We start from the raw sequence: 25114 nt of genomic DNA on the forward strand, positions 1-25114 counted from the left end.
AATTATTATACAGTGGAACCCTCTGCTTTCTTAGGCAGGGAGGCCTTCACTTGCTGGGGAGCAGGTCTGCCCGACTGTATAAGCACACCTAGGTACACTAGAAGTCTTCCTGTTAGCTTGGAGTTATCGATCGATTTTGGTAGATTACTGCAATAGATTCTTAAGGAGCCTTAAGATTAAGAGATGTGCTTGGCTTTCTTCTGTCATGTATCTCAAAGGAAAACCAGGAAACGAGACACACAATGAAAAACAGCAGGTAATACCATACGAGACTCCTTATTAAAAACATAAAGTGCCTTTCACTCCCGCTTTTATTAAGTCTACTTTTCAAGCTAAATGGGGTTAGGTGAGGCAATTATAATACAAGTCCCATCTAACTATTTCATTATCCATGTCCTACAGTAAGGTAGCCTCCAGAACAACTTTGAAGGCTCCAGAGTGATGGCAGCAGGTTGAATATAATGAACAGTGTTACAAATGGGGACATGAGACAGCCGGTCTGGTGGGGATGGAATCTCTCAGAAACTGCAAGGCTGTAATTACTGAATACCATCTCAGGTAGTCTCCGATGAGTTCGAACACTGATAGCCATCTATGGTGGATTATATTTTTCTCTCTTAAAATGAAGCCAATCAGAGTAACCGAAATTTATAAGGCATAACATAAACACAAAGGCACTGTCTGTCTCTATTACTCTAATTTTTTTTTCATCTGGTTTCCAAGCTCATTACACTAGGCACTGGGCAATTGAATTAAAATAGAGTAGAGGATCAGTTTGATATTATTCTGTCTGAGAGCCGACCGGCTACAAGCTATATTTAAAAAGAGCTGAGCCAAATAATTTGAATGAGACAGCAAGAAAAACGACCATAGACTTCCAGCATTCCACCCTAATAATCCTTTCTAAATGGCTTATTTGAAATGGTCACTGAGCTAAGGGTGGATCAAGGGCAAGAAGAGACACAGGGGTGAGTGGAAGAAGAGAGCGCTGGCCGCAGTGACACATGAGTCACTGTGACTGCCACAAGCAAAACCAGCTCCATTTGCTCGAATCCCCTTGGCACACTTCCCTAAAGCCACAGAAAAGACAAAAGTTGGTGACCACAACTCACCTGAAGTTGCGTTAATCCCCAGGCCAAGAATTCAAATTCTCTCCACTAGCTGACCTATGCTGCATGGGTAAGAAATAATCCACTGGACATGTCCCTGCTTTCCTGTCTGGACACACCTGAGCAGAATCAGTCCCCTTTGCTATGCCTGTCAAGGCAGGTGAAAGCAGGAGGTAAATAACAGAACAACCTCTCTCTTCACTGTCCGTTCTTGTCTTCCTCCCCCAATCCCTGCACTGAACAGAGAAAGGAAGAAGAGCCACCCCACAGTAGTACACAGATATCATGGGACACTATTCAGCTGTAACAAAAATTTAAATTATAGAATTTGAAGGTAAACAGATAAAACTAGGAATATCCTATTGAAGACTCAGAAGGCAAATGTCACCTGCTCCCTCACTTTGAGGTATCTAGTTCCACATTTTTAGGTTGAATCTTTAATCTGAAATAACTCAGTAACTAGGAAAGCAAAGAAGGACAATGGTAGGGGCTAGCAGAGCAATAGAGGGTGATACTACAGTACAAGTGACCTGAAGGAGGAAATGGGCAAACGGGGGGCCTTAAATGATAATGAGAGGAAAGGGAAATAAACACAGAAGAAAGGGAGAGGAGGAAAAAAAAAAAAGTAAGGATGTCTGAAAATGTCATCAAGAGCCATCCTAAAACCTAGATACTAGGACTTCAGTAGGAATACTCACTCTTGGACATAGACACAGACAGACATATGCACTCACAATACACTACACACCACACACACACACACACATACACACACTCACACACCACACACACACCACACACACACACACACACACACACACACACACACACACACACATACACACACTCACACACCACACACACACCACACACACACACACACACACACCACACCACACACATACCACACACACACACACACACACACACACACACACACCACACACCACACACCACACCACACACACACACACACACACCACACCACACCACACCACACACCACACACCACAAACCACACCACACACACACACACACACACACACACACACACACACACACACACGCTCCTGCCTTTAAAAGTATACATTTTATAAAAGTGGTACAGGAGATCACTCAACACACATTCAGACAACAGCAATCAAACTGTGATTAAAGATCATGACTGAGAACTTTTATTTTAAAAATATCACATATTGAAAGGTCATTGTTTTACTGTCACCTTGATTTTACAGAATTAAAACAACTTCAAATGGTTCTGTTCTATTGTCTTCAGACATCTTCTCAGGCAGTGGGTCTGAATGTCTATGAGTGGATCGGTGGAAACACACAGGGCTTATATGTGGCTTATACCTTTGGTTACAAATATAACAAGGAAACTTTCATGTTTATATACATATTTATGTAAAGCTAAAAAGTAGCTAAAGAAAACTAAAATATCACCCATAGTAAAAATTTCCCTGTTGGTTATACCATAATTTTATAAATTATTTTCCCTCTCTCTCTCTCTCTCTCTCTCTCTCTCTCTCTCTCCTTCTCTCTGTCTCTGTCTCTGTCACACACATGCACACACATACACACACACACATACCACTACCACTACCATTACCACCCACACCATCATCACCAAAACCAACAATGGACTGGTATGCTATAAACAAAGAAAGCAAAATGCATAGACAGTATGAAATGACATTAGAATACTTTATGAAGTATTACTGTATATCCTGATTTTTTTATTTAGAAAAACTGCTTGTCAAATTGGAACATCGGATTTATAAAGGAGTTTGCTCATGTGTGAGGGAACATCCCGCTAAAGTGTGCTGAGCAATCTGGCATGGTTGATGAAGAGGACATTTCAAAATTTACAAACGTTTCCTATCGTTTAAAATGAGCATGACATGGGACAATGCATCACATGTGCCTCTCCGTTAGTCTCCTTGGCTCCTGTGACTGTCAAAAGCACTCTAGAGATATCTGGCCATCCTTTTGTGAGCCATGTGGTCTACTGAGATTCTGAGGAAGGGGACTTCACTGGCTATATGTAAAGCAGTCACAAGATTTACAAGTTTGATTTTCTAAAATGGATGCTTGTATTCTGGTATGTAGAGACTGTTCACTGTTGTATTAGTAATAATAAAAGCATGCCAAATGAATAAGCAAGCATCACTATAAAGGGGGTTAGCGATTGCCATGACACTGGATAGGTGCCTTGTGGCTTGCACAATGAAGATGTAACTATTTTCATATACAAGTTATTAGCTCAAGTTGTGTTTTATTGTACCATAACTTTGCTCCTATAGCAACATGGTCCTGGCAGAAAAATAATGATGCCGGGTGTTCCGTGCCAGATGTTTTTAAAGCAAAGTTGATGACTTAATTCTAAACTAGCTTAAATGGTAGGCATAAGCAGTCCAGGAAAAATACAAATAAAGGAGCTGTAGGACTGTGATGTCTAGTTAATTAAAAGCACATATTTTTAGATATCCTTTCTCTGGTACAACACTTTTGCCACGGAAATGTCTGAAAGTGCATGCATAATTTAAATTATCCGGTAGCCACAGAAAAGGAATCTAATATCACTGAGATGATTTGACCCCAATGTTTCCAAACTGTTATGTTCCTGTGAAAGTGGCGTGAAGCTTATCAATAATTTTTTTTACATTCTTTCTCCCTACTAAGTATAATTTTTATCCAGTGTATAATTTACACGTAATAGCCTTTCTCAGTCCAAAACAGCTGACTTTCAGGTGCTTGATCACCATGAGCAGCTTTGGGGTTGTGGCAGTGCATTGCACAGTTCAGAGTTGACATTTAGCACAAGTGACTTTCCTTCCTGTGCAGCTTATGAAGGTACTCAAGAAAGATGAGTCAGAGAAGACTGTATGTGCCTCATTGGCCACTATGAAACAGCTGCATGCATTCCCTTCACAGAGATGGGTGCAGCGCCTCCATTCAATACAGATGATCTCGGGTCTAAGTTCAAGGCAGGAAACATCTTTTTAAACTTCTTTTTAAATCCCAAAGTCCAATAATTATGCCCCAGGTTACTTTGTCCTCCCATAAGAAAGAACATCCAAAAATCAGAAATGGCAGATATCTAAATAGGATATATTATATATATATATAATTGCCAGCTGTGGGAGGCTCATAGGTGATAACGATGAAAATTAAAGAAAATGATTCATATCAAATATCAGGTCTGTGTCTCAGCAGGCAATGACAAAAGGGAGATCCAGGTTCAAACAGATGGAGAAGAGGCAGTTCGGAGGCCACGTCACTAGACAGGCTCCAAGGAGAAGCATGATCAAGTCCAGGGGGATTCTGAAGGTGCATTATTTCAGAAGCAGCCAGACTCTTGTCAACTTCCAAAAGAAGAACCCAGAAAGCAAGAAGAACAGGTCATGGGTTGTTATTGTCACTTAGTTGTTGTTTAGGCAAGAGATAGTGCTATATTTCCTATATGAGTGTCTTGCTTCGCACGACAGTCATCTTTTCCCCTTTCTACTAAAGAGCTGGCAGCTCTGAGAAAAGCACGCGGCACTCAAGGACATAGCCCAGCCTGCTTACTTGTAGGTCCTTTCATGGTGGGGAAATGGAGACAGAAAGGAGCTCTTCCCAAGTTGAACAAAGATGTGGCTCAATTAATAATAAAGGGAGTAAAGAGAGGAAGTAAGGGGGTAGTAAAACCAGCAACTAGGGCAAGGCTCGTGCTTGCTAACTTCTGAAACTCTGTTTGACCCTGTGGCTTGCCTCGTGGGTTAGTTCAAAAAGAAGGACTGTTTAGCCCTCCCTGATGGGACAAAGGATGGATAAACAATTAAACCAATTCCCGTTAGGAAGAGTTGGGAAACACAGCAATACTTTAGAGTATCCACTCCCTAAGAACATAGCTCAGGCTTCCTCCCCAGAACCTCAAAAAGAGGACAGTAAGAACTTAGTGGGTATTTCAATTAAGTAAAAGAAAGAGAAAGACATCTTCCAGTTTGAAGAATCAAAGCTGTCCAGTTGAGTGATGTTTCCAGAGAAAAGTCAAAGGGCTCTCAGACCCTAAGGAGACCAAGTGTGAGAACAAATGGGAAAGCCAGGTGAGAACTGCCCAGCGACACTGGAGAACGCAAACTCAGAGTCGATCCTTCCCTGTTCCTTAAAAGATAATGAAATGAACTCATTTGATGATCAATGTCTTTACACGTTTGCGTCTATTGATTTATCACTCCTGTTAAGAGTCTGCTCTGAAACCTAATCACTTTGCTTTCGGCAGCTAATCCTCCTTTTAGCCCGGAGGTCATTTTTAGCTACTCTTATTCATACTGTCTTCTAAAAAAGTAAATAATTCCCCCTCCATCTTTGATGCTTATGCTGTTCAAATATTTGTATAGCATTACTGCATCTCCCATTAGTTGTTGCTGAGCCAAGCTTTAAGGATTAGGCACAGTTAGATCCTTTTAACCCAGTAAATACCTCTAATCAATCCTTCTATTACTCTAACTATTTTTGATGCTCTTCTTGGGAAAAATCTCCGGTGTCTTTGTCAATCTCTACAACACTGAAAAGTCTGCAGTGTATCTTGATAGTACAAAAGAACCTGGCCAAAGTCATATCTTGAAATATTTTTCTTGGGTCATGTGCATCAAAATATCCCCAAGATGATCAATCACAAAATAATTTTCTGGAAACCATACAACCAACCCCAATGAACTAAGGGTTTGTTGAGACGTAGTTCCAGGAATTCAAATTGTTAAAATATTTAGACTCTCCAGTTATTTGTAGGCATGCTAGAATTTCAAGATCACCCGTCAGATCATCATTAAGGAATCTCCAGGGCTAGAAAGATGGCTCCACAGTTGAGGGCTCTTGCTGCTCTTTCAGAGAAGGCTGGAGTTTGATCCCAAACCCCCAGGTGAACAGCTTGCAACTGCCCTGTAACTCCAGATCCAAATGTCCTCTTTTGGACTCTACAGGTACCTGTCCATATTTGTGTATAAACACACATGGGGACATATATACACAAATTTTTTAAGAATTAAAAATCACTAATAAATAGACCTTTACATGAAAGCTGAATACTTTTCTACCTAGGTATCTAGATGTGAAAAGCTAACACTTAAAATAGTACCCCACTGGGCCTAAGAAGATGGCTCAGCAGTAAAATCTGTGCCTCACAGGTCTAGGAACCTAAGTTTGGATCTCCAGAACCCAGGTTAATTCCTGTTGGGCATGGCATCACACTTATAATACATACTTCAGAAGATAAAGACAGAGGTTTCCTGGAATAAGCTGGCTAGCCACAGCAGCCATACTGACAAGCTCTGGGTTTGACTGGGAGACCCTGCCTCAGTGAATACCATGGAACAGTGATCCGTGATCGATCCCTGACATTGGCCTCAGGCCTCCACGTGCAAGTACATACTCATGCATGTACATTCTCTCTCTAACACACAGTTATGCTCACACACACTCAAACATTCACATGCAACATATGTGTGCAAAAAATGGGAAAAGAAAATATACCAACCACTATTATTCATGACTACTTCTTAAGTTATCAGAAAAACACAGCAGGAATCTCAGCCATTCAGGAGAGGTAAATGAATAGGACTACATACCTAATTATAATCTTTTGTCACATTACAGTACAACACCTAGATAGTCTTCATAAAAGACCCTTGGTTTATGGTACTTTTCGCCATTGCTCCACACGTGGCTCTCATTTGTTATATATTTGTTTGTTTGCTTTCTTGCTCATTTGTTTAAAATACACTCAGCAACAGGGATGCCTCCACCCAACATAGAAATTAGAATGTACATATTAACATCCTGTGTGATGTTTTGCCTCCTGTCCCCAAGACAGCTTTTATTACTATGCAGTCGGCAGAGTACCAACTCTGGGGTTAGCAGGGAACATGCTGGGACCTTTATAAGGTTTTTTTTTTTTTTTACTCCCACTGAAAAGAAGCATTTTGAAAACACGATAGTCCATAGGCATGGAATGAAATGAGGGCAGCAACTCCTGGGAGAACTCACTACAACACTGCTCATTCTACAATCAGACACAAAGTACCTACTATGTGCCAGGCTCTGGGGCTACAAAGATGGTTCCTGCCCTTACAGATCAAATCTTCAATTGAGATAGCAAAGGAAAATAGGCAAGAGTAATTGAATCAATGAGAGACAAAACAGAAGTGAGACCCAACAGAAGAAGAGCCAGCATCGCCCAGGAAAAGAGGAAAAGGCCAGAATGGGTTTTATGGGGAAGGAAACTCTAGAACAAAGTCCAGTCCTGAGAGATGAATTTGAAAGAATGCAAAATAAAAATCTGACTTTGAATCTCAGAAGCAAGGCTAGGGGGTAAGAACAGCCTTTAAAATTAAATTATACTTGGTGTTCACATACATATTAACATGTCCAAGGTCATACATGTGAACTTACTTAAGTCTCAGCCATGCAGACACTATGGACTACTCAACAAAACCCAATCCAACACCTGGGAAAGAAGAAAATCACTTGCTTCAGATGTCCTGAATTCACTTAAAGATAACCTATAATGCAGTTGCATGACGGTATTTATTTGTATGTATGTGCCTCATATGTGCATGTATAGTTCATGTGTGCATGGATAGTTCATGAATGTGGGTTTGGGTGTACACATCTGGCTGAAGAGCAGAGACTGATATTAGGAGTCTTCCTTGACTCCTCGCCACATATATATTGATGCCAGGCCCCTCACTTGACCCCAGAGCTTGCAGATTGACTAGTACAGCTAGTCAACTTCCCACTAGGATCCTGTCTCTGCCTCCTGAGGGCTGTGATGGCAGCTGGCTACCCACTGTTGAGTAGGTGAGAAGGATCAAAATTTTAGTCCTCACACTCGCAGAGCAAGTGCCTTACATATTGAGTCATCTCCCCAGTCTTTCATGCTTTCTAAAACTTACATTTCTTCAAAATATAGGATACTCCTAATGATGCTCTCAAAAAAAATTTTTTTTAATTCTAAAAGAATTTCTTCCTCTTCTAGGTCATCGAAAACTATCACCTGAGCTAAAATAGTGGATTATCAAAGTTTCATAGAATGTGTGACTTCTGAACAACCTACACTCTGAGAAGTTACAATGGGTGGAGAATCAGCTGAGGATCAGAAGGTAGGATCCCAACTGAAGAAAGGTTGTTTCTGTCAGTTTGAGAAGCTGCCAAGAAGTGTCTTAGACTTGAGAGTGTAAATAACACCAAGTCTTTGTTTAAAGAGACTTGAAAATCCAAAATCAAGGTGCCAGTCATCTGTGGGAAGCAAGGACTGGCTTTCTACCTTCTCGATCCACCTCCTATAGTTACCATTTTGTATGCAGAACCTCAGTGTCATACATGTGGCGTACTTGTGTTTCTAGCTGCATTGCCATGTGGCTGAATGACTAAACAAATTCCCTCTAGATTCTTTCATATGAGCACTTACTCCCACATATAAGGTCATTTCTGACCCATCATATTCCAGGCCCACACCTTAATACATTTATGAAATGGAAGTTTCTGATTGTATCACGTGATATTTTGCTGAGGCAAGACCCAGGGGAGCACATGTGATGTTTGGGGAGACTCAAATGGAGAGTGACAGGGCACTTGCATAGTTGGTCTTGAGTCTTTGCTGATCATAGAGAGAGGCATGGCAGAGAACTCCTGGCATACTGATTGGTCCTGGTTGCTCCCACTGATTATGTCTATTTGGTGAAGGCCTGTTGGTTTCTGCTGGATTGTGCCATTGCTGCTAATTTGGGTTTGGTGACACTTTTGAAGTGGGCTGTTGGTATCCTGACACTACTGAATTGGGCTGCTACTATCCTGATGAACAGATTGTTCACCCCAAAGAACTACGTCTAGACAGGTCCATATCCCCTTGTCATATTTACCATCTTTTCTCCCTTACCTTTGGATGGTGGATTAGAAGGGGTGTTTGAAGTGTTTGAGACTCCTTACTAAGTAGGATTTGAAAATTCTAAGCCTACACAATTATAACAGGTATTGAATTTCAGCGTATGAACTTTGGGGGAACACAAACGTTCAGATGAGAGACATCTACCCCTGACTTCCTAAAAATCCATAGCCTCACACACAAACCACACGCATACAATCTCAATAGTTCCATGTGTATGAGAAGGATATATAGCATAGTTGTATGGCACTTACTGGTGCACATAAGGCCCTAGGTTCAAGCCTTAGCACTACAAAAATAAAAAAGGAAAGGAAAAGATAGCAGGTCCTAAGGAAGTCCTCCAAATCTCATTAAATGTTTTGGGTACAGATCTCTTTGACTCCACTTGCTGCCTTCTGGATACATTGGGATAGAGATGAATCCTGCCCCAAATCTCTGGGACGCCATTTCTGTATGGCTGTGCAGGGTACACCAGCACAACTCTTTGGAAGTTAGATTAACATGTCTATGGCTTTCCTAGGTTGGAGTTGCATGCTTGTGGCCAAACTATACTATTATCACAGCAATGGAAGCATCTCATGTCCTCCTGGGCTGCTGCTGCCGTCATAAGCCTAGACTGGCCCAGCCTTACGAATGCTTTGGAAGGAAACTACTGAGACCTCAGACACTGCTGCTTAGCAACCTCTCACAGCTCTGCCACACATTCTATCACACTTCTCCTTGACCATCCCAGGTTCAGCGCCACTGGTTTCAGAGAACACAAACAATACACTGTCTGCTGATGTCTGCCTGGTGACATCATCATCTGCATCTTGGAGTGTTCAAGTTGGGAGGGAATGGATGAGAGCTCTGCTTATCTATTTCAGAGGATGACACAAAAGCCTGCCAGCTAAGACAGAGAACTGTCATGGGGCCAAGGCCACTTCTGTAGGAATAGGGGTACTTGAAGCAGGTGCCACATGCCCTTTCCAGCATGGAGGTTGGCTTCTCTATGTCTATCCACACATGGCAGTCTCCTTGGGCCTGTCTCTTTTAGACACTCCAGCAGGAGCTGGAAGTGAAAAGACTGACTTTTCTTGACTTCACTGTTACTTACTCTGTGATAAAGAGCAATTCCTTTGACACATACAAGTATTTCCTCACTTCTGTGTTCTCTCAGAATGGAGCTTTAATGCTTGCTTTTTACAAAGTTTCCTTCTGATCTATAGATTAAAATTCATAAAATATGCTCAAATTAGTGTTAATCAAAATAAATAGGTAAGTAAACAAACAGTGAAACATTATTAATTGTTTTTTCTTTTGTTTAGTCTTCTAGTGGCTCCCAATAAAGATTAATGAGTTAATTCTTGAAACCCCTTGAAAGTATTAGGATATTACATATTACTAAGAGGAAAGAGCTGTATGTTAAAAATTAATTGGAAGAAACCGCTCGCAGATTGTAATAAGAAAGCATCCCAAGTTCCAAGGGCACTGGGGACCTCCAGTAAACAAGCCCTCATTAATTTGGCTAATTAGCCACTTGCTGAATTTGCTGGTTTGTAAGTGGCACCCTTTTAAGCAGAAAATTGAGTTGTAAAGTTCCAGGAGCCATCTGTGTGGTGAAGATGGCATCAGTACCCTATACTTTGGATTTCAAAGCAAATCTTACACGTTCAAAAAATTTCTTAGGATATTTGGGCATCTCAGACTCCTCTGTGTAATGTGGATGGACAGAGAAATGGCACAAAACAGGAGGATGGAATAGGAGAAAATCACAGAAGCCATTTCATGTATGTGTGTGTGTGTATGCATGTGTGTATATATGCATGCATGTGTGTGCATGTATGTATGCATTGTATGTGTATATGTATGTATTTATGCATGTGTGTATGTATGTGTATATGCATGTGTGTATGTATGCATGTGTGTGTGCATGTATGTATGTATTGTATGTGTATATGCATGTATGTACGCATGTGTGTGCATGTATGTATGTATTGTATGTGTATATGCATGTATTATGCATGTGTGTATATATGTGTGTATATGCATGTATGTGAGTGTGCATGTGTGTATAAATGCATGCATGTGTGTGTGTGTTTGTGTGGGAGTGGTGAGTGGCATTTGTACACATTTAATCATGTGGAACAAGAGAAAGGGAAGAAGCAATAAACTTGACTTCCATGACTAGCCAGTGCAAAGCTCCATATGTCCTTAATGAAGTGGAAGATATAAGGTAGGTCCCATATACTGTGGGGAGGGGAGCATTCAAAACTACCCTGCCCTCAAAAAGCCCTCGTCTTACTGCCCAAACGCAGCCTACGACTGTGCCAAAAAAATACTAAGAGCATCTAACTTTCCATTTCCTCTTCATACTCATTTACCACATCACCATCACATCTCATGGCTTTCTTATTGGCAGGTGGAAATTTCCTGTGACAGACAGCACTACACTGAAATACTATCTTCCAGGGTGTCAGGCCTAGAGGTAGTGCAAGCCACCCATTATGTGATGAAGTTGCTTAGGTTTGATCACAGAAAAGTTGTCTTGATTGTGTCTTGAATTCCATCAATCAAAGTCCAACTCAAAATTATAAAACCTGTGCAGAAAAGTACTAAATGGTACAATAAAGACCACTAGTGTGGCTAAATTTCTTTCTTGTCTTTAAGAAGATTTACTGTTTGCCTCTGGCCAGGTCTGGTGCCACATACCTGTAAGTCCAGCACTAGAGAGCTGAAGTGTCACTATCAGTAGTTCACAGTTACAGAGAAGAACCCTGCCTCAAATAATTGCATATTTTGATTTTGCTTGTTTTGTTTTCTTTTGCTTTGCATTTGAGGTGGGTTTGGTTTGGTTTGGTTTGGTTTGGTTTGGTTTGGTTTGGTTTGGTTTGGTTTGGTTTTGGCTTTTGGTTTTGTTGTAGTTGTGTTTCCTCAACAATAACTAATTCCCCTGAAAAACAAAAAGCATGTGACTGGTGGTAGAATACAATATTATTTTAAAACTGAGGTCATTCCGATTTCTAGACTCTGTCAGAAGAAATCCATACTTTCAAGAGCACTAATTAAATGAATTCTCACATAATATTCACACTTCCCACGGCTGTGTGTATCCCTGAACATCTCTCCCCCGCCATGCTTTCCCAACACAGTTCAGGTAGACCAGAAGTACAGAGAAGCTGTGGGCACAGACAGGGTTTGCTCAGTTGGTACACAGAGAATACATAAATATCCTTACTCACAGGCAAAAGGAAGATATCTCTGAATGTTGCTAATGAGTGGAAGGAGCAAGCTTTTTATCATGCAGTGGTGCAAATTAGATATTTATGGGTATCCTGTGGTGTTTAAGGTGTTGCTCCTTTCCAGTAATTGAGGATAGAAAGCTTTATATTCTAAGAATCTCCTCCTTGATGATCTTTTCTGGGGTACAAAAATATTCAAATCTAGAGATTGCACATTTTGACTAAAGAGCCTTTGAGCCCTCTGTCAATGCAAAGCATACCCCTAGGCTTTGGGGGATTTTTCAGTGGATTTAAAAAAAAACAGTTTTATTAAAACATAACCCACAGGTCACAGGGGGTGCTTTTATCAGGTAAACAATTCGGTTGGTGTGAGTATGTGCAGCCATCTCCATAGTCACCTTTAGAACATTATTACCTCAGAAAGAAATCTTGTACCCTTTAAATATCAGCCCTTATCTTCCCACTCCCCTGTCTTCTGAGAGCACTATCTTTTCTTTCTCTCCAAATTTCCCTGGTCCAGAAATTCAATATTGATTCAGTTTCATTGAGCCTATCATGAATGGCTTCTGACACTTAGCATCGTTTCAAGGTTCGTCCGTGTCGTAGTGTGAGCCAATAGTTCATCGTTCTCATGTAAAATTCGATTGGATGTATTTACCACAATGCATCCATTTGTCACTCTGTGTATGTTTAGGTTGGTTCTACCTCATCCCTGTTGGGACCTGTACTGCATATGTGCAAGTTTTAGGTTGCACTTGTTAAGGAATATTATCATTCTCAGAAGTGTATGAGAATCTCTGTGTTTCACATCCTTACCAGCACTTGTTATTGTTTGGCCTTTATTGCTCCAGTCATCTTGGTGAAGATGAAAGGGCATCTCATGATTTTTTAGTTGTAAGTCTCTGAATACCAGTGGAGAGGACTGAGACAGGCTATCTATGACAGGCTTCAAACTGGCAGTTCAGGAGACCAGGCCTTAATATCTATTTGCCAGAACTGGGCAAGTCATTTACTGTAAAAACTACAGGCCGAGGGCAGCCAATCAGAAGCTGCCCCACCACCTGACCTGAACCAAGAGCACTAAGTCAGCAACAGTTTCCAGACTTCCCAGCAGCAGTTTCCAGGACCCTCAGCAATAGTTCTGGACTGTCCCCAGAGCCTTAGCCAATCCCAAAGGCCCCCACACCCTAGAGACAAAGCCAACCAAAGAAGATAAAGGTCACCTACCCCTCCCAGGAATTCCCCTAATTTGCTATAAATTGGGCTTTTGAGCTCACCTAGGAATCTTCATCTTGGTAAATGGTGGAATACTTCGTAATAAAACACTCTTTGCTTTTGCATACTATTTGAGTCTTAGGTATCATTCTTCGGCAAGTCCCTGAGCCTTACACAGTGACAAAGAGAGTCTTTTTTTTTTTTTTTTTGTTTATTGGCCATGGCTAGCTTTTCCTTGGAGAAACATCTGTCCAGATACTTCCCCCATTTTTACATTTAATCATCTTTTTATTATTGAACTGTAAGGATTTTTTTACATATTCTGTACAAAAGAATCAGGCACGTGATATGTCAGCCTTCTCTCTCATCCTATGGGTTGTCTCTTCATGTGTGTTCCTTTAACAGCTTTAATTTTGAGGGAAGTTTTTAGTAATTCCAGTTGTATAGTATTTTCATATCCTAGCAATGTTGTAGAAGGCATAGCTCACAAAAAGCACTAGAAATTCCAGAATCGTTAAGCACACAGGCGTTTTCCTTCATGGGAAAGAAATGGCAGACACCTGTTCACCCAGAGACTGGAATGGATGCTGTCCAGCATCCTGGTGATGCTTTGCTATTCTATGGAGCCAGCCTTCACCTGAATCCTGCACAAATCCCCAGCATTGTTTAGGTCCTAATCCTGAGCTTTGTCTCTCAGTGAATAGAACACATCCTTCGAAAGAGTCCCCTTGTACTTTGTATCCTCCATCAATAGAATCCATCCTTATGCTGATTACAAATCCTTCCTCCCTAGGCCCTTGCTCTGAGCACCATTTGTCAAGCAATGGAACTCCTTCTTATCATGAGGTTTTCAGGGGCTTTGCTACAGAGATGTACTCTGCAAGGGAGCTTGGAGGTAGCCATCCCCAAGCTTTGTTTTGATAATCATCACATGGAAATCCCCCCCCCCCACACACACACACACCCAAGTTTCACTGTGTTTAAATGGGTATGAAAACAAACGGCTGAGCGAGACTCTGGAAGTTTTTGACTCAGGGCCTGCTGACATTCTTCACCTCATTCAGATAGTTTTTCCTTCCTTCCAGCGGTGATGTTTGCTGGGACCCCAACAAAATGGGGGCTAAATTAGACACTGCCCTCATCCCACCCTAGGACATGACCATCTCTGCTCATCTCTGCCCCAACCCTGCACGTGCTTACCAGGCCTTGACTCAACTGGTTTTCTGTCTCCTTTTGTTTTCTATTTTGCAAGCACAGCAAGTTTTTCTGTTTGAACTTTTTTGTTGCTTCTTTTTAAATTTATTTGTTTGTTTTTTACTCAACCAACAATTCTTATTATAATTTTGTCATAGGGATGAACCCATTTACTGTAGGCCAGGGCTGCTCAAAAGGTAGCACGTCTACTGGTCTTTCATTTCCTTCGGTCTCCTGATGGCAGGTTTCACTGTGACAGCGGAAATGGTGTTATAAATCTAGGTCCTACCAGCCATTGTTGCTATGAAGGAACCACACTGCCAGATGTCAGTGGCCCACATTATTATCTCAGTCTTGCCCCAGAGGATCCTGGTGTCCTGGTTATCTCTGTGTGTGTATGCAAGTGAGTGGTGTGTGTGTGTGTGTGTGTGTGTGTGTGTGTGTGTGTGTGTGTATGTGTTATGTGTGTATGTGGGCTCACCACCCACTCATCCATTGGCAGCACTGGGCATTTATTATAGTTCTTTGATGCAGGGCTCAGTCCTGTGAGCTATGTATGCATGCCTTCTAGCTAAAGTTCTGTAACTAATGAAGAAGATTTAATGAGTGTGAATTTTCCTGTATATCCTTTTTCTCTGAGTGTGTACTAAAATCCAGACACGTATGAGAAAGGTTGGAAGACAACCTCAGCTTTTAATCCGTGCCTTTCCTTTTCCTTGCCACTGCCTTTGCCAAGCTGGCTCTCCCACGAGCCTTCAGGGATTGTCCTGTCTTACCCTGCATCTCACTGTAAGAGCCCAAAGAATACAAGACACACACTGATGCCTCGGGCTCTCCGTGGGTTCTATGGATCAAATTGAGCTTCTCACCCTTGCATAGCAAGCTCTTTACTCACTGAGCCATCTCTCCAGACCAACATAGTAGAACTATGCAAATCTCAGCTTGAATAGACTCAGAATGTCCCCCTTGATACCTTTCAAAACATCTATACAGTCCTTACCACAATCCATCTTTAATTTTCTCCAAATACATACATATATGTGTATATATAATTTTGAGTATATATATATTAACATATATATAATTTTGGTTGGTTTCTCACATGTCTAATGGAATCTTCCAAAATACAAGCTGTCCTAGTACTTGTAACTATTTTCTTTATCAACATGAGCATACACGAAATAACCAGAGAAATGCTGTCACATAGTAGGTACTTAATAAATATTTGCTGAATTCAGAATTAATCTTCTAGCCCAGGCACTGCGCTAGAGATGAAAGATCACAAGAATAACTAAGACAGATGCCCAAAGTTGACTAAAATCACTTTAGAAATGTAAGCTGTACCTGCTATTCTTGAGGAAGGTTTATGGATATTAGAGAAGAAAAGGAGGAAGTAAATTTCTCAACTGTTCATTTTTACATTTGCTGCTTTGACAACACTGTTAAGACAGACGAGGCCAAATTTGCTCTGCAGACACTCTCCAGTCCTTGCCTTAACTGTTTTATGCTCATGAACATATTCATTGGTTTTCATATTTGCTAACCCACCTTGCAAAACATTTTCGTGTTTCCACTACCAACGCAGAGACATACTACCTATGAAGTAAACATATGGGCCGATGCAATACCTTTTCTTCATGTGTGCTTGTCCAACCAGGAAGGAAAGGATAATGACTCTCATCTCACCCCAGATGCTGGAGGTCTGGGCTACATCGATGTCCTCAGTCTTACGTGCTTTTTAAGACTCTAGCATCTGCCTTGATGCCTTTCACTTGAAAAGCTCTCCCTTACCTAATATAACAAGTTTGTTTGAGGGTCAAATGGGGTAGATGTAAAACTACTTGCATCTCCTGCGGGGTAAGGAGAGTGCCACTGTCAGCTGCCCTTGTCCAGGAACCCCTATGTGGAGATGGGACTGAACAGATCCTCACAGCCTCCTGCTCTCAACTCGGTCACCTTCACAGCCTTGCCTCAAACTTTCTGAAATGAACTAAGCCCCACCCACCTCACCCCCACACATCCCTGTCAGGCCTGCCTCCATGTTCCTATAAAATCCTTTCTCTCCAGGAAATGATGGGTTTGAATATGCTGGGCTCCAGAGTCTTCACTAAAAATGCTTAGCTAGGGGCCTAACAACCAACATCTCTACCAACAGTGACTGGTGGGAACAGCGCACATGCCCTCAGTGACAGCTCTGTCCTCTGTTCTCACTACCTTGCTAGCTGGTGTGTATTTCCAGCATCCTGTCATCGAGCTCAAATGGCAAGTGCTGGCTTAAGGGCCCTTCCTACCTTGAAGACACTTCCATCAAGTCAATGCTGATCACCTGCTCTGTTCCTGCCAATTACGAAGCCAGCCTCTGCTTCTGAGTTTCCTTGGAGGGTAGCTGAAGTTGGCTTATGTGTGTTTCACACAGTGTGCAGCCAAGAGGATCAAACAAACACCAAGGAAACACAGGGGAAGGGAGACGCTGCCAACCTGCTTTTTGCTGGCTATTCCAAGTAAGTACCTCTTTGTCAAGATCTACCCAAACAAAGTGGCATGTTGTGATTTCCAGTACAACAGTTGTTTTCTTCTCAAAATTCCAATTCAAGAATCAACTCTTCATCCATTAGTTTCTCAGAAGACTGCATCCCTGCAACCCTAAGAAAGGGGCGTGAGAGCTCTGGACTGGCTCCATCACTCTCTAGGGTCAATGTTGCTGGTCCAGGACTCATAGTATCTGGTGTGCTAGGTTCTCTTGCCACTTGACAGACAAGTGCTAAGCATCTTCTAAATCTTTTGGAGAAAAACCCACTACTTCACTAGAGTCTGAACTGAGCATTCTTCATCGGGGTCCCCCAGTCACTCAGCCCTGGGGTGTTAACCACAGCTCTGTAGTACACAGTGATCTGTGAACTACACATGCCTTGCTGCCCAAATTCCACATGCAATGAAGAAGGACACTGGATCTGTGAATTTTGTCCCTATTTCCTTTTCTCTGAAATGTACATTTAAAAAAATATATTATATAATAATGCATGAGAAACAAGATAACTTTCAAATATCTGACTGAATGAATATCAAAGAGAGCATAATTGCAATTTTTCCCACTTGTAATTTTAAAAAATATATATACATCTCTGACTTTCATTGAATGTTATGTTTCAAGGAACTCCACACAATTTAACGATATATGTTGTCCTATAAGAAAATTCTCATAGAAGCCAAAGACTCCATCACCATCAAAGCCAGTGTGCTGTTTGTTTATCTCTTAAATGCCCCCAAATCTGAAAATATTGCTTAAATCAAGTCCAGAGCACCACAAAGAGAGGAAGAGGTAATTGTTGAAAAGATTTCATGATGAAAACTGATAGAATTGTTTTCTATCCATCATTCTTTGTGTTTCTCTGTCATTAATGAAAGCAGAAACACTGACAAACAAAAGTTTAATAAGAAAAAAAAATACATGTTAAGTGAAAAAGCCATGATTAACTTATTAAGAGCCATTAAGTTTATAATTACAAGGGTTCTATTACGTTAAGATACTGATTTTTTTTAAAGCCAGAAATAATACCTACTGAAACTCTAATTATTTAAATGAGAAGAGAAAGAAGCACGCTATCTACTCTGACAAAGATTAAAATCAATTTAATTGCTTCTCTGCTGCCTTGACATGGTTCTCGCTGTGAGTCAAGCAACCAAAAAGAGAAATTAATACGGGAGCTGTTAATCAGGTCGTGTCTGCACACTCTGCCTTGATTACATCGGGGAGAAAGCCTGCTGCCCTCTTCCTGTGGTACTGGGGTTAGCTGTGAGGGATGCTAAATTTTTGGAGCTTGCAATAGGGGCTAGGAGAGGCTGGGCCTCTGGAAATTGCAGGTGGCTGTGCTTGAGTGTGGGTAAAGGCAGTTCTCTCAAGACAGAGTTCTATTGAAAATTAAAATCACCCTTTGATGCCTGCTCCCAGCATCCATGGGGTGAAGTACAAAGAAACACAAGGACATTGGCGGGGTAAGAGAATGAGAAGAAATTGGAGTCTGTGGCTAAGATTGATGACCCCCCCACCCCCACCCCCTCAAGAAGTCTATCAATATATTTCTTCAAGTAGACAGCAGCCGTTTCCAGAGGTGAAATGCCAACTCCTTTGCCAGAATTAGAGCATGCGTTTGAAAGCCAGGTAGAGTGGCCAGCAAGCCAGAGGCACACTCAGTCTCACCCACCCCTGTGTCTGCTGCCTTCCAAAGGCTTTTGTTAAACACCAGCACTGCTCGAACATCCAGCCGCATCTACGCTTGGCAAACTAACGTATCTGATTGTAAGAAAATGGTATTGTGAAATATTTATGAGTCTGGAAACACAAACCAGTACCCTGCCTCATCACCGCTTATCAGCCGTTGCTCGCTTCACAGATGACGAGAGACATTGGACTAACTGGGGTTGTCAAGACTAATAGATCTCGGGCACTTTTCCCCAGTGGAGGAGTTCAGTTTCTTCTAATGACCTCTTTTGTTTCCCCCAGGAAACTTTAGCCTTCCCCCTTCTTATTTGCCTTCGAGTGTCAGACCCATGGATGAGTAATAATATTTCACAAGTGTGTGCATTCAGGAGCGTAGTCTTATGTGACCCTATCTGCTCCCTCAATAGGTGAGGATAAAAGCTTGGTGTAGTGACTGAAAAATTTGTTTCATAGCAGGGAAGAAATTGTCTCTGGTCTTTTAACAAAACTCCTTCCTAAAGCACAAGGCAAAAAAAAAAAAAAAAAGTCCACCCAGACAGGTAGAGAAAACGCTTACGACAACAGGAAAACAGACAAAACATCCCACTCTCCAAAGATAACTTGACGTGCTTTTTACATTTCAAAAATTAAAAATAATCACCAGCTCAGGTCAGCCCACAGGATGGTTGAGCCCAGGTCATGTATCCTCAGGACCTATAGATGGCTATGCCTGGCTCTTTTCATCAAAGGCAACTCCTCCTCCTCCTATATTGGATCACCTTGCTGTTAGCCTGGCACCATCCCTCCCCATTTCAATTTGACCAAATTGAAACAGATGCCCAGAGGCCGTGGAGATCAAGACTGGTATAACAAAATTTGGAGCCAGTTTCCCAGCTTAAATCAATATTTAACGGTAAGCATCCTTTTATTTATTTATTTTTTGGCAGGCTTTTACTGGCAAATATCACTTTAAACTGAAAGCCAGGAGTCTTAATTATAAAGGATGCTATTCGGGCTACATTTTGAAAAAAAATAACTCATTGAACAAGACATCCTGGTGGTCTAAGGGTTTGCACTCCCTGGAAGAAGTCAAGACGCAAGGTGTTGCTGTTTTCTGTCTCCTTCAAGGATGTATTTAATTATCACATCTTCATGAGCGCAGAAACAGTTCTAATAGGGAGAGGGAGGGGAGAATGGCTGAGAGCTCCTCACTGTCTAGTCAAATCAAGTAGAAGCCCAGGCCACCTGCAGTAGAGACACGCTCTGAGGTTGTGCAGGACTCTGAGGAGAGGGGACAGAAGGACATGCCAATTCTACCCCATAGCTCAGAGCGATGATAAACATCTCCCAGAGAAGAGAAAGGTCACCCTGGGAACTGGCCAGTGTGAATGCTATTCCTTGGTGACCTTTATCTTGCTCTGACATATGTGGTGAAGATTCTCTGGACGGAACGAACATTACAACAACTAAGGAAGGAGTAACATCAGGTCAGAGCCAGAAGCTACATCTAGTCTGAAAGACCAGAAGAAAGCTTTTATATCTTCGGTGTGATTTTTGTAATGAATAAAAAAGGAGACATTCCCCTCACCTATATCCAACAGTCAGAGGAAAATGTAAACAGGTGATTTGTGCGTGGTGCTAATAAAAACTTAACAAAGCTTAAAAAGTGAATCCCCATACAACATATCTGGTAAGCACTCACTAATCTCAAGGCATCGGTTTCACGATGTACACTCAAAAATTAGCAAGGCGTACCATATGTTTTGAATGCACAGACCCCACTAGCCTGTCTTGAAAAGCCCCTGTTCACGCTCAAAGGAAACTTGCAAGTTTGAAAAGCAGGAAGTAGCCCCTAGCCTAGATATACAGACTGTAGGATGGGAAAGGCCGCTGGGATGCAGCTCCCTGCGAAGCAGAAGGGACTCCAAACAACCCTAGTAGTGTAAAGAAGAGAAGAAGCCGGTCCAGCAGCAGCTCAGGCACAGAGCCTGTTCCCAGTCTCCCACCTGCCAGAACACATAGCCAGAGTGGTGGTATCCCTATAAGGCACTCCGCTCCACATGCTGGTAAGTTGTTTCTGTGGACTCTGGGTCACTTCTAGGTACCACGCCCTTTTCCCTACACAGTCAAAACCCCTGAAGACTTCTCCTAAACTCTCAGCTCACCCACCACCACCCCCCTCTGTCACCCAACCCGGGCCTTGCAACAGACGAATTGTAACTTGCCTTCTGCTTCGCCTCCAGCTTCTGCAAAATACAGTGACTTCCACGGGCTCTCTTCCAGACAGTCCTGTGGGATCTCACACCCACCTTCATCAAGCCGAGGGAGGGAGGGAGGGACGCCCCATCCGCAGCACCACGAGCCGTGGTTGGGAGGCTTTAATTTGACTCTGCTTCCCTTTGCAGCTTGCGTGTCTCTCCCATGTCTGCCACCGCAGCAGGAGCTTAAAAGAACAGAGGAGGAGGAAGGAGCTCTCGTGAGAACCCCGGGAGTTTTGGCAGAACCTTTGTGGGAACCATATGGCGGCAACTTTACAGTACATGAAACATTTTGAAGTGAGGAAGACACCACTATTTCCCAAAGAATGTCCCTTGTGTGTCTCAGTCGGATTGAGGACCTCTGCCAAAGGACAAGAATAAGACTTTCTGGAAACTTAGTGCGAACATAGATGATATCTAACTTTGATATATCACAGGTCAGCATTATAGCCAGAATAGATCTTACTAATTTAAATTAATGAAAAAAGAATGTGCAATATTTCTCATACTCCCTAGTTATGAAGCACCACCCACCACCCCTCCACCCCGCAAAAACACAGTTTACTCGTCTTAATGAGGAGTGGCCAAATAGATGGTTTGCAATATTTTTATTTGTGGAAGATTGTTTCTGCCAATGAGCAGCACTGGCTGGAACAATGGCAGCAATTTGGGGTATTCTTTCTCCTCAGTTTGCTTTCTTTTCTCTTACTTCACTTTACAGCCTGTCCCAAGATTCACTTTGTCAGTGTGGAGAGATATTTACTCCTTTCAGTTCTACTTGGCTGGCTGTCTCACTCTAAAGTCACACAAGCCAGTTTGTCATCAGCGCGGCCATGACTAACCAGGCAGCACACGGCTCTGTGGACTTCTCACAGAACCATCCCCACGGCCCAGGAGTCCACTAAAAACAAGGAGCAACACCCCTGAAGAAGGTCCCAGAGCAGAAGGCTTCCAGGGCTGGGAGAGTACCTGGGTAGGAGAGGAAGTGAAGCCAAGAGGGACAGAGTGACAGTGTGTAGGGAAAACTCACACACTAAGCTCTAAGAACACATTTTCCTGCACAACTTGGACCCTGAAGAAAAGTCCCAGGGAAGTCAGTCTCACTCTGTACACCTCTGTGCACTAGGATTTAGGCACAAAAATAATAAGAAAAAGTGCTGTAGAATAGTTAAACTATATGTTATGATTTTGCTTAAGAGAGGTAAGAAATAGAAAGGGAAGCCAAGAAGTGATGGTGCACGCCATTAATCCCAGCACTTGGGAGGCAGAGGCAGGTGGATTTCTGAGTTTGAGGCCAGCCTGGTCTACAGAGTGAGTTCTAGGACAACCAGGTCTACACAGAGAAACCCTGTCTTGAAAAACGAGAGAGAGAGAGAGAGAGAGAGAGAGAGAGAGAGAGAGAGAGAGAGAAGAGAAGAGAAGAGAAGAGAAGAGAAGAGAAGAGAAGAGAAGAGAAGAGAAGAGAAGAGAAGAGAAGAGAAGAGAAGAGAAGAGAAAGGAAAAGAAATAAAACAAAGAAAGAACTGGTAATGGAATAGCAAAATAGAAGTGGGGCCCAGAGAGACGACTCTGCAGTTAAGAGCCCTGGCTGCTCTTGCAGAAGACCCAGGTACAGTTCCCAGCACACACACACGGCAGCTCACAACCTCTGTGACTCCAGTTCCAGGGGACCTGATGCCTTCTTCTGGCTTTGCGAGCCCTCCATCCACATGGTACACATAACCTCATGCAGGAATATATATATATATATATATATATATATATATATATATATATATATATATATATACATACACATACACATAAAAATAAGGAAGTTTTAAGATGAAAGAGAAAAAAGAGAAAGGGAGGGTGAAAGGGGAGGGAGGGAGAGAGGGAAGAAGGAAAGAAGGGGAGAGACAGAGAGAAATAGATGTTGGGACTGACTGGGAAACAAACCTTAAAAGATGGACAGAGGAGTGGGTAGAGGGCAAAGGGGAGAGGGATGAACAGTGACAGAAGAAGGGCAATGACACACATAAGGAGATGTCATGGAGAGACCTTTCACTTTGTACGCTGACTTAAAATTTAGTGAAAGGATCTTTAGGAAGAAAATTAACTTGAACTGGAAAAGTGAACAATTCTCTTCAGACAAACCAGGTTAACAAAAGAAGAGAGCTAGAGTATGGCTACGACATCGCCACTCCCAAATCTGTTGAATTAGGACTCGGAGAGTATCTATCCTTTTTGCTACTCTGATACCCTACAGATAGTTTGAAATTTTATTTGGTAACCTTTAACCTAAGTATCCTTTTTATGTGGCATATGGAAATGGTTTGCTTCCTGTGTTACCCTGACTTCCTCTCCCCTAAACTTCTGAAGAGCTCATAAAACTCCCAGCAAAAAAATAATAACCAAACCAAACCAAACCAAACCAAACCAACCAAACAAACAAAAACCTGTCTAGAGGCTTTTAGCAGAAATGCTCCTGGTCAAGGGACCAAATGTGTGTCTAGCTAGAGGCACAGTGGAAAATCCATGATAAGAAAGAATGGGAAAGCATCTTCTTTTGGGGGGGAGGGTAATTCAAGACAGGGTTTCTCTGTGTAGCCCTGGCTGTCCTGGAACTCACTCTGTAGACCAGGCTGGCCTTAAACTTAGAAATCCACCTGCCTCTGCCTCCCAAGTGCTGGGATTAAAGGCATGTGCCACCACTGCCCATCCGGGAAAGCATGTTCTAACAGCAGCCACTAAAGACATTTGTTAGTCATGGAGAATGCATGGCAGAATGGGGGTAAGTACTAATATCGTTTGTTTCCTCCAGGTAGTGCTTTTAAGCACTAAGCATCCCCAAAGCAATAGTTAGTGAGCCGGGGGACTCCTCTGAGAGAAGTGTACAGGGCTAGATCAGTTCTCATCTTCTAAAACCACTGTTAGGTTTTTGAAATAGGGTTAGTTTTCTTGTTGAAAGACTGCTATGAAGGAATGTGTCAAGGTGATATTTCAGAAGCCATCAAGGACATCAAGGTGTCCTAGATCAACAGCCTTGGTATTTCACTTAACCTATCAGAAATCCTCACCTGAAAATGTGATCCGCCAATAACGATGACAGCGGTGAGACTTACTTCTAGTCAAAAGCCAGTTCTCAGGAGGAGAACGAGCAAGTGTTTGAGCGTCAGCCAGAAACGCTAGTTGCAGCCTCTATGTCCTGTGGCTGGCAAGCTCAGGGTCAGACGGAGACTAATTGCAACAACCTGGCGTTTTATAAGGAAACGGTATCTTCATTTTGTTTATTAAATAATTGCTCAGCATTATCTGCAGGAACTGTTGAGTACAAAAATGGGAAGTGCACTTTATGCTATGGGCCTCCAGGTTATATCTTCTTCCCTCTTCTCTTTGCAATTTAGATCTTGCCCAGGGAATTGCTGCTATTCAGGAATCCACCTAGGCTTCATTTCCTACTCTACTCCAAAGTAATTTAATTGCGTTATTCTTGCACTATAAGAAGTGTATCAACAGATGAATGGCGATGTGTATACACACACAAAATCAGCTGTAAAGAAGAAGGAAATTATATATTTTTGCAGGAAAACATGTCACTGGGGATCACTCTACTAAGCAGAATGAATCAGACTTGAGAAGACAAATGCTCCATAGATTCTCTGGTGTTTGAGGATCTCGGGCTTTATTTAGATGCACAAAATCATATAAGTATACGTGAATAGGGTGAGAAAGAGAAAGATGTGAGTGTAGGATGAGGAGACAAAAGTGAAAATGGGGGAAGAGGGAGAGAGACTAGCACAGAGGATGGGGAGGAGAGGATGGCCAAGTGAACATAGCCAAAAGGTGTGGTACACCTGAGAGAAATGCACAAGGGACACACACTAATAAAAATGTTAATCTCCTAACACGAGTCTGCAAGGAACACTTTTCTCCTTGTTTCATATTTCTAGAATTTAGAGCCTACCCTCTAAACTATAGCCTCATTAGCACTAATGGAGAACACCCAGCTGATT

The 25114-nt window shown here is 42.1% G+C and overlaps 1 long non-coding RNA gene across 1 annotated transcript in view; it reads right to left on the minus strand.

The window, feature by feature from the left end:
• Positions 1–21306, minus strand: part of 6530403H02Rik (RIKEN cDNA 6530403H02 gene) — a 432399-nt gene extending 411093 nt beyond the window's left edge. Inside the window, exon 1 of the long non-coding RNA NR_130170.1 lies at positions 21087–21306. This is a non-coding gene — a long non-coding RNA (RIKEN cDNA 6530403H02 gene). The remainder of the gene's footprint in view (positions 1–21086) is intronic.
• Positions 21307–25114: the final 3808 nt, after the last annotated feature.

Source organism: Mus musculus, chromosome 3 (genome assembly GCF_000001635.26).
Source record: "Mus musculus strain C57BL/6J chromosome 3, GRCm38.p6 C57BL/6J".
In the NCBI taxonomy this organism is placed as follows: domain Eukaryota; kingdom Metazoa; phylum Chordata; class Mammalia; order Rodentia; family Muridae; genus Mus; species Mus musculus.